Here is a 10,895-nt window from a genome sequence, read left to right as displayed (position 1 = left end):
ATTTGAATAATTATTCTTAATTTAAGTTCATCTAAATCTTGATTTAAGTTAAAATTAGAGGAGTTACCGATCACCGGGCTACACAGAGTGTATATCCTGTAAAATCCAAAAAACGCACGAATATTACAAAAAAATTATTAATATTTTATATGTATTGATATTTAATAATAATTCGTAGATACTAAATCACAAAACTATTACTTTATAAGAAAACATGTCGATAAACGTAAAAACACCTGTGCGACAGACAATGCTAAAATGTAGAACACGTAACAAAAAAAATCACTCAACTCACGCAAATATGGGAATATTATCGTAAACGGGCGCTGAACTTTGTGCTGAACTAGACTAAGGAATTATCTCGAAGAATTATTTTAAATATAATAATAATTATAACCATTATTAACCGTTTAAGGCCAGTCGTGGCGCAATGCCACAAGTGTGTGACTGTAAATGCGACTGCTTGTGTGTGGGGTTATTTCTTCACTTTGGTGTAGACAAGACAAGGGGCAGGGTTTAGTTCCACCACTCAACACGGAGCTGAAATAAATAATCATTTAATTCGATAATCGGTGGAATGTGAGAAACGGCAGTGTCCTACTGCAACGGCCTACGGAAGGAGTGTCTTAACACTACGTTCCCAAATTCCTTCTGCACACACTGCTATATGTGGGATACAGCGTGAAGGTAAAAGAATAAATTAAAATTTGATTATCTCTTTTATATCGTTCATAGATACCAAACGATTCGAATATAACATTTAATTGCGTTGTTCTACCAAATATCAGCTTTATTAGTGTCTAGGCCGCGACCCTCTCGTATAAATGTGAATTATTGAATTGTTATGGAAGTGCATCTTTATATTGAGATAAATGCTGCAGGGTACAACCCGCCTGCTTAAAACACTGATGATTAATGGTTTTCACAAAATTACGAATTAAGGAGTTCAATTTGCTGAAAATGGCACCAATTTTAATTCAGATTTTTATGTCTTCGCTCTTATTTATATTTTGTGGATTAGGGGCTTGGTTTTTATAATAAATATTTTTTTTTCTTAAGTGAGATTTGAACTTGCTATCACCGAGTGGTGGTGGTGTAAAGACAATTCTTTAAGTCCATATCAGAAGAATTACGGGTGCTAATAGTTATGTGCCGTGATAAAGAACTCTGATGAAGTTTGAAGTTTTACCTTGGAGTGGACTTACTTATAAGACATTAAAACCCTACCGCGTTCCAATCTGAGATCAATTTTAAGAGCGATCTTATCATGCCGTTTTCAGAGCATCCCAAGATCGATCTCAGAGTTGAGAGTAGCTTATAAATACAGGACTTAGTGTCGTCAAGTAAATCGTCAAGGTAAAATTTCAAAGTTTTAAGTGATTGTTTATAAATATACGCCTAAATGGGCGACTATTTCTGGGTCTCCATATAAATAGATCGTAATTTTAAAGCCTATTCTTTCGTAGAGAATGCCAAAAACACACTTTGCAGCAAAACAATGATTAAGTGACGCATGCGCCTCGATTACACACGCCTGAAGTATTCATCGGAGGTCGTTTCAGGGTCATATCGAATTTTTATTGTATCACATCTATAGTCAATATGTCTCGTTAATGATGTGACGTAATATTTAAATATACATTAAACTTGTAAAAATAATTAAAAAATTTGAGCTAGTAATGTAGAAAGCAGACAGATTCTATTATATTCCCAACTTTCCCAATGTCGGGGCTTCGCCCGCATGATACGCATATATATAGCATAGCTACGAGTATATAGAAATGAAGATTATAAAGACATATTTTTACTATAATTAAGTATATATCATAAATGCATGTGTATCGTGTGGTCATTCTAAATAAAGATTGTAGGTAAGAAAGTTCCGTAATTAGTGGTTGCCCACGCCACAGGACAGTTAGACACGCTCCTATTGGAAAACTGGTAGAAAGCACACCTATATATATATAATCCTTATTTTTTAATCTTTTTATAAAATTATAAAAAAAAGATAGGAAAATGTAAGATGGTCCACGTATCTTAAAGGGAACGGAGCGTTTTAACACAAGATTCCCAGGTTCTCTCTGCCTGCTCTGTTAAGTGCGGGATTCAGCAAAATTTTGGACTTAAAACATACTTACATACTTTTCGTTTAATATCTCAACATGGAGGAGGATACAGGTATGGGTACCGATTTCTAAAGATAAATATGACTAATAATATTTACAGATAAGGGGAAGTAGATGCTTAGTTTATACCTTAACAAGATATTACAACAACAACAACATCAAAGAGTACGTAGTGCCCCGTTCTCTCTGGCTACTCCGCTAGGTATAAGTTGGAACCCGCCATTTGATTACCAAATAATTTATTTATGTATGCTAGATATTGAGTTCGAAGTTTCTCTATGTTCGCTCAACTTCCCTAACTACATATTTTTTAAAAACATAATCAAATATTTTAGATCCCTGAATATGGACAAAATGTTTAGGTCACATTTAGTTTTTTTTTTTAATTTAGTACATTGTCCATTGGAGATGATTTTAATTACATAAAAACTGATGTATAGATACAGAATTATGCATTATTTATAGTAATAGTATAAATAATATAAAAAATAGGCATTTCGTAAAATAGTCTTAATATCAGAGTAGATATCAAGGTATTGGTATCGAAACTGCCACAACGTACCACATTCTATGAACAATCTCAAATTAATATTACAAAGATTTTCCTCTTTTTGCTTCCTTACCTTACCTTCGTCCAGCAAAGGCAGGTCCATCAAGGGACCGATCTTCAATATAAGTCTATATAACAATAAAAAGTTCGCTTATTACGTGTAATGAGACAACCAGCCTGCGTCGGCGCATTTTTTTTGTGTCCTCCGCATAAGCTTAATAGAAAATAGTTATATTCATATTTTTCTTAGATCCTAGATGTCGTTAATAACGTAACCTTGATGATTAATCTATTTCTGTGGTAATATTATAAAGTTGAAGGGTTTATTTGATTGAACCAGCTAATCTCAGAAACTATTGGTTTCAATTAAAAAATTGTTTTATTTTTGGATAGTCCATTTCTCGCAACTATTTTTCATCGCGTTAATAGTCTCACACTAGCCATACGTTCTATAGGTTTGGACGATACCCAAGAGGACGGGAGTTCTAGTCCGGCGGCGATACTTTCATGAATAAGTGCTTTCTTAATAAAATTTGGAAGATTGTATTGTAGTGCGAAGTATGCGTAGCGATTGTAAGTCCACAAACACAATTGACACTATTCATATTTATAAACTACTTGGTGTTTGACGTAGCCGAAGTAGGCACTGCTAGGGACGAACTTTTTTTGTAGCTTCACGATGTACTCGTATGTATGTTGCACAGCACATATAAGAGTAGGCAGAGGGAATCTGGAAACCTAATGTTAAGATCTCTGTTCCCTTTAAGACACTTCTGTTCTCGAGTTTCTGCCCAATTCTGGAGGCATTGCATGCTAAGTGGGGGAAATCAAATTATAAAAAAAGTGAGAAATAAAGAAGAAATACGAGAGTAGAGTCACATATTGTTGATGGATTGACTGATTTGGTGGTTATAAAATTTTGATAGATTTTTCATAGAGAAATATTTCAACAATCGTATAGTTTCAGGCAGATATTGATACAAATATATAATAGGAGCGCCCACTTGATCGCAGTAATAAACAAACATTAGGTAAAGAGCACTAATAACGTAACGGAAGCAAACATCTAAGTGGTAGAGCAGGGAATACCAAGTACTTGGTAGGCCGTCAAGGGCCTCCAATAATGCCCTTGAACGCGGTGTTTTCAGCTATTTAAGGGAAATCATTCCGAAATGGATATGTATATCGCCTATTATATAATTTTTTTGGTTACGATATATATACACTTACATTCGTATACATAATTATCACAAATTCACATGTTTAAGATTAATTATTATGTAATGTACATATATAAAAAAAATGTTTTGTAAACCTTATGATAAGGAAAATATTTCTATATCAGAGCATCGGACCTCAGCTTGGACAACTCTGTATGGAGCATACGTGCGCGTGCGCATCGTGCGCCCATTGATAAAGCTCGCGATTTCAGTCAGTTGGTAGTGCGCCGCCGTCGGGGACGCACGTGTCGCGATCGTGTTCACCAGTGGCATGGTAATTGTGATAAAATATTAAAGGATAATAAATTAGCGGACCCCGGGCGCTCGACCGCCCATTATAGCTACGAATAGGTAGGTTACGTAATGTTCAAATGAAAATTATATATTTATAATTCATATACATTTTATTACACCATTTCTGATATAACTTTTTGACATTTATTGATTTGTTTGGAAGCTGCAATCGCGGCGGATCGCAATTAAAGATGTGTTTGTTATGATTAAACTGCTCGCTTCTGTTTTATATCGTGAAGCTTATTTTATGTAGTAAGTCATAATGTTATATAACATATTGAATATTAAAAGTTTTTTTTATTTAAGCCTGAATTAAAATTTTAATTAAATTGTGGTTCACTTAGATATAAAAGCCAGGTGTAGCCAGGTGTAAATACATTATTTTCACGGCACTGCGACCCTCCGGGAGGCTCGTAACTGAATACGAGAGAAATAATTTAATTTGAAAGCTCGTGTAAAAGTCCCACCCGCCCCTTTATACTTCGCGCTTTTGTCAGCGCTCTTTATGTCACGCTGAACGCTTATTTATTACTTTATAAAATTTACTTTGTTTTAACTTGGTTTCCATTCTGTTGACATATTTTTCTTAATTTTTTTTTTACCCCTGATAATAATGTTTTTATAAAATACTTATGCTTCTTAGTTTTTTAGTTTTTGTTACAAACTGTGGTAACTTTAATAAATCTTCAAAAATATTTACAAATATGTATTTTTTTTTACATATAATTAAAGTAAAATTAATTATTTTTCGTTTTAACAATTAAATTTGCTATCTATGATTTAACAATTCGCAGCTACATCCTCAGTAATAGGGCCAGGGTTGCTGTTATCGGTGTAGGAACAGTGATTTGCGCAATCGTATCGCGTCCGTTACTAAATTCAACTGTGTGGGAATCTCATACAATACTGGACCTTTGTTTTTAGTGTCATATACTCGTACATATAGAGATATGTATATTTCAGTTAGTCCTGCTAAATTGTATGAAATTATTGGAATTATTTTGCAGGGGAGAGTTTAGTTCATTTTACGCCTTTTAAGAAATTACATGTTTGATTTGTATCTAATAATTTCTCCTAAAACAATCACTGTGCCAAACACCAACCTTCTCCCTTCTACATTTATTTTTTTCCGCACATAGTTGGGTAGACAGAGGCCTAGTGCTAAGACACTCCGTTCCCCAATTTCCGCCGAATTATGGAGGCATTTGCGTGTTGACAGGTGGAACTCAACGCCGCGCTTGTATTTGACACCCGAGCCTCAACAATTTAAAATTAACTATAAGGCATCGTCACAAATTATAAAAAATATTTTTAATAAAAACCTTAGATAACTCCGTTTCATCACAAATGTAACTGAAATTTGATATTATTTCTATACTTGGCTTAATTAGAATCAGTGCGCGGGATGCAGCGTGACGCTAACAAAAAGGAATAATTTGCCACTAGTCTCTACGCTACTTGTCAGAGTGTCCAGACTGTGGTGATTACACTGAACATTAAATATATACAAATAATTTAGCCCTTAAGCCGACCTCGAAATTGGTTACAAATCTAAAGTCTTGTATTACCGATGACTGATTGATGGACAACACATAGACGAATAGTTTTCTCAGCTTACCATACAAAATGCAAGAGATATGTAAAGATTGAAAACATATGTTAAAACCGCTTATGTAATCTCGAATTCTTGAGACGAAATCCTAGTAAAAAAATATTTTTTAAGCCGGAAAACAATAAAAATGTAGATTTGAAACCGTAAAATGCGTGCTGGTGTGCCAATTTATCTTACAAATTAAACAAGCTAAGACGTCATGTCGCCTGAAGTAGAGCACTGTACGAGTAAGAAACGGTGCTTAGCAAATAAAAGTTGTAGCTAATATGTTTTACATTTTTATTCATATGTTTTTGTATATCTTTTATCTATAGATAAATGAATTTTATTCTGGGAGCAAGGAAACCTAGTGAAACCCAGTGAAAGATACCGTTAATCACTACGTTTCACTTCACTTCATAGTATTTTGAGTGACAATACCCTCTGGTGAGCAAAAATACGAAGAAAATATTTACCTTCCGAGGGTGATTTTAAGTACTGGTTGCTATGTGCTTTGTGTTGAGTTCCACCACTCAACACATAGTGCCTCGAGTATTCGATGTAAAGTGGGAAACGGAGTGTCTAAACACTAGGATCCTTTTGCCACTGCTATGTGCAGTATACAACGTGAGGCTAAAAAAACATACCATGCATAAATAGCAAAAGATAAATAAATTCAAATTGAAGATATACCTAACTTATGAGGACTTGCATAAATATTGTATAAGAAATAAAAGGGTGATAAAACGTTTATGTGTTACGTTATTACTGCTTAACGATTAGTTTTGTGTGATTTTATAGCCGCCATGACCGTCTGTGACATATTGTAAGTACCTACATTTTAACATAATACCGGTATTGTCCTCTCCGGTTACTTACTATCTTTGAAATCTTTATTATTAACTTATAAGTTGCAGAGACTTTAGTTTACTTAGATAATTGCAATGTGTTACTGGATACTGTTCTAATCTCCTTGTACGGAGGTTTATTTTTGTTTATTATAAATTGATAGTTATGTATCTGTTTAATGACTAGGTTTAAATATCATTTTACAACAGGTTCCAGAGGAAACACTGTTAGTGACACCACTTACCACTACCTATCGCACTATTTTCCGCTTGTTTTTCGCTTGCAATTTTAGATTTTGATATAGTTATACTTATAATACTATCTAGGCTCTCTTTCAAGACTTAAAATGAACTTAACCTCCTCTGCAAAATAATTACAATAATTTCATACAATTTAGCAGGACTAACTGTAATATACATATCTCTATAACACTAAAAACAAAGGACCAGTATTGTGGGATAATTAAAATAGACTATATGACTGCGAAAGCGATGGCCATTCGATGAGATTCGATTCTTCTGAATTAAGTTTCGTTACTCAACACATCATCAGCGAAGCTAAAAAAAATATATTACTAAGTCGAGTTAGTAACTAGCCGTCCATTTATAATATTTTCAATATTATCTAGTCTAATTTTTATAATTATTTATGTACTTGTATATCTGTTTCCTGTATTAGTCGGCTCATTATCGCGGTGAATCATGCTCGCTTCGTGTGGAAGCTCACAAAGCTCCAGCTAATTAAGTTTACCGAATGGTAAATTAAAAGAAAAGTTATTTTTTTTTATCTCTCCCGCTTTATCCCTAGCAGGGTAGCCAGAGAATAGAGTGCCCAACGCTACGCTCTATGCATAATTGTATCTATCGTCCACTGCATTTATCTCTTCATAGATGCCTCCCGCGAAATCCTCTTGATTTTTACGTGACCTAGTATAATTGATAAGTGTTTTCGAAGGATAACCGAGGTCCCTCTACCTGTAGGGTCCATATTTAGCATAATTATAATATATGTAGAAATACAATCTAAAACGACAATAATATTAGTTGTAACTTCTTTAACCTGCTGCTCTCTGCCTACGACATTAATGGTGCTGTTGTCATTGGCCCGCTTGCTATGAGTTAATTTGTCATTGTATTCAACATTTTACCGACTCTCCTACAATAGGGTCTCGTATAAACGCTGCCAATTTTGACACACGGCCCATAATTCTAGGGTTTATATGTCTTTGTAGGTAACGTTTTGAATATGTATGAATAAAATGATTTATGGCTTCTCCATACATTGTCTATTGTTAGGTAACATAATTTGGCAGGTTTTGATTTTAATTATTGATTTATGTATATTAGTAATATGGTCTTTATATACCTGTAATTTAGGCTCAATTTACCGATTTGTGATAAGATTTAGAATTGAACCAAGGTTGTAGTGTGATCATTATTAGTCTATTTAGGTCTGTTTAAAATCCATTAGTCGATTCATCTTTAAAATGGTGTTGGGATAAGCAGATCACTCTTGAAATATTGTTTTAATGATAAATTGTTTTGATATTATATAAGCCTCATAGTAAATATTTTCTTAAAGTTTTTTTAGCTTCACATTATGTCCTCCATAATATAGAAGGTAGGCAGAAGAAACCTGATTACCTCAGAGCACAGTCTCCACACATCACCCAATTTTCGAAACGACCCAACTAAACACCGCGCTTTGTCTCGCTATCAGAGTAAGGAACTAGAAATAATCAAGTGTTTATATGAGTGAGTAGAATACTAATATAAGGTAATTATTATTTTAATGCCTTTAATTAAACATGTATTGGGATGTAACCTAATAACTTCTATGAACATTCCTTGATAGGATAGTTTCGTCTCGGCACATTACACCAGCACCACCGTTTCCGCGTGCGTTCTGATCGACTATCAAGAGGTCTCTGTATCGCACAGTCCTCCTTGTGTTATGCGATACCTCGCATTTGATTTGATTTAACACGCCTATTAAATTATTAGGGTAGTTGGTAATAGAAGGCTTTTGTTTTTATAATATTGATTTGAGGTCATTTTTGTAATTTTATGTTATTTTTTCCTTCTCTGCTCTGAAATGGTTAACGTGACGCAATACGTATTATATATAGTGAAGCCTATTAGCCTTTATGAATGGACTATTAAACATGAAAATATTTTTTTAATTTGGAATTCAAAGTAGATAAACTCTTAAGCTTTATAATATTAATAAAAAGTATAGATTATGCATAAATTACAAATTTAGCAAAATGTGAGTCTCCCTGTATCTATGTGCATCCAAAACTTTGTCAGTTTTTAATATTTTACTAAATAATATATTTTGCTCATTGATACATGAATAGCATAGTATATAAAGAACAGAATGTGTACAAAATTAAAAATTACATAAAATTTTTTGCTTGAATTGTAGCGGATAATTGTATAATTCACTTCACGTATAGTAAGAAAGGCAGAGGGAACCTAGAGATAAGACCCTCCATTCCTCATTTTCCTCCTGTTTTCGAGACATAGTGTGTTGACTGACGAATATATATTTTACCAGAGAGAGAAAATAAAAATAATTCATTCCTCCGAGTAGGAATCGAACTCACAACCGTCACGTTTACTACTAAACGGCCCTATTAAATAGTTTTACTATAAAATATTTCAAATTGAACTTTGCCCTCCACACGATCTCTGGACATTTGCTATTTTGTCTAACCATGTAATATAATACGCGAATATGCAAATATGGCGTAACAGTGTAGAGTAAGTAATCTATATTATAACAAGTCATCAATTAGTGCCGGCTACACTCGTTTTTATGTACAATCGATAGTTTTGGACGTGAGCGAGCTTAGTGCGCCTTCACTACGTGCGATACGATATGTCGTTGTCAATGTGTTATTAGTTAGATTTTTGTTAAAGAAATTTCAATTACTTTCTCTTTCATATTTCAAGTTTTAATACTTTGTCTCGCTGCTTGTTTTATACAATGACACAATGGAAGCTATTCTGCATGGAATTCAAATGATCTTTTTTCCATACTTCTTACCCTTTAAAGTCAAATTCCTATTCCGTTATATTTCCTAAATAAAGTTATTTTTATATTTATTAAGTTTTTGGAGTGCTATCATAAACTCTTTTATGATAGTGGACACGACACCTAATATAATTTTAACTAAAAATGATGTAAACATATAAGATTAACAAAATCTAGTTATTTTTTAACTAAGAAATAGTTAATATATTTATTATTTAAGTAAAATGAAGATCTGATCGTCCAAAGTTACATTTCAGTTACATTCGGTCATATTAGACAGTCGTCATTGCCGAAACCTTACAACTAAATCAGAGCAATGCTCTAGTCGCTTTGTATTTCAAATTCCTTTTAACGTGATACTACACGTTTTGTGTTTTGGCTGTTAATAAGAATATTGACAAATGTAAGTTAATTTATTTTAATAGTTTTTTTTTGCTTCGCCCTGTATCTCGCATATAGCCTTTCTGCCTTTTCTGTCCATTTTCCTACATTCTATGTTGATTGGCGGAATTTAACGCGGCGCATTGTTTGCTTATTTAGTTCTTTGATATTTTTAAAAATATCTCTATGCAGTGTGATATAAGATGGCTATAAGACTGTAGAAATTGGGAATCCCCAACAGGAATTAAATTTCGAATAGTTATAGTAAAATTATTTTGGATTTAAATGTTCCCCCATTCCGAAATGGGAGTTCTTGTAAATACAAAACACGGTACACTCAATACTGCTCAAAATTAAGTAATTTCTTCTCGTTCATATTGTAGGTATCTAACCTATGTCAGTATAGCGTGCTATTATTATAGTTAAAAATATCTTATCGTGAGTAAAGTAGCAATAATAACAAAAAAAAAACATGATAAAACTTCTCTGATATCTTAACATAATGTTCGTTAGACTTGCTATTGTCTCGTTTAGTGACGTCAAGTTATTATTTAAAATATTTTAATAGTTTCTAAGTTTTATATTCTAATTTTATGTAACTGATATTTTTAATCAATATAAATGTTTTCTTTTATTTGAAATTCTTATATAATATAAAAAAATATTTGATTTAGTGTTTTTATTATTATTGTACTTTATAATACTCACTGGAATTAGACAATAAAAGGGTAGATATTAGGTTCTGCCCATGACACCATTCAACGCTGGACCTAGTCTCAGATAAAACATCTAGATCAAATTCAATTTATTTGGCTATAGGTTAAATTGATAGCCTATTTTACTCA

At 33.1% G+C, this 10,895-nt stretch overlaps 1 protein-coding gene across 2 annotated transcripts in view; it reads left to right on the top strand.

Moving 5' to 3' along the window:
* Window positions 1–4,088: 4,088 nt before the first annotated feature.
* The window catches only part of LOC146539330 (fibrillin-1-like), a 48,882-nt gene continuing 42,075 nt past the window's right edge, over window positions 4,089–10,895 (top strand). For both annotated transcript variants that reach the window (XM_085208089.1, XM_085208088.1), the window contains exon 1: window positions 4,089–4,247. The gene's annotated coding sequence lies outside the window, so the exon portion shown is untranslated. The remainder of the gene's footprint in view (window positions 4,248–10,895) is intronic.

This window comes from Heliconius melpomene, chromosome 4 (assembly GCF_056956725.1).
Source record: "Heliconius melpomene rosina isolate 202511_hmr_F chromosome 4, ASM5695672v1, whole genome shotgun sequence".
Classification (NCBI taxonomy): domain Eukaryota; kingdom Metazoa; phylum Arthropoda; class Insecta; order Lepidoptera; family Nymphalidae; genus Heliconius; species Heliconius melpomene.
The sequence above is the reverse complement of the archived record's forward strand: the minus strand, read 5'-3'. Positions and strand labels throughout refer to the sequence as shown.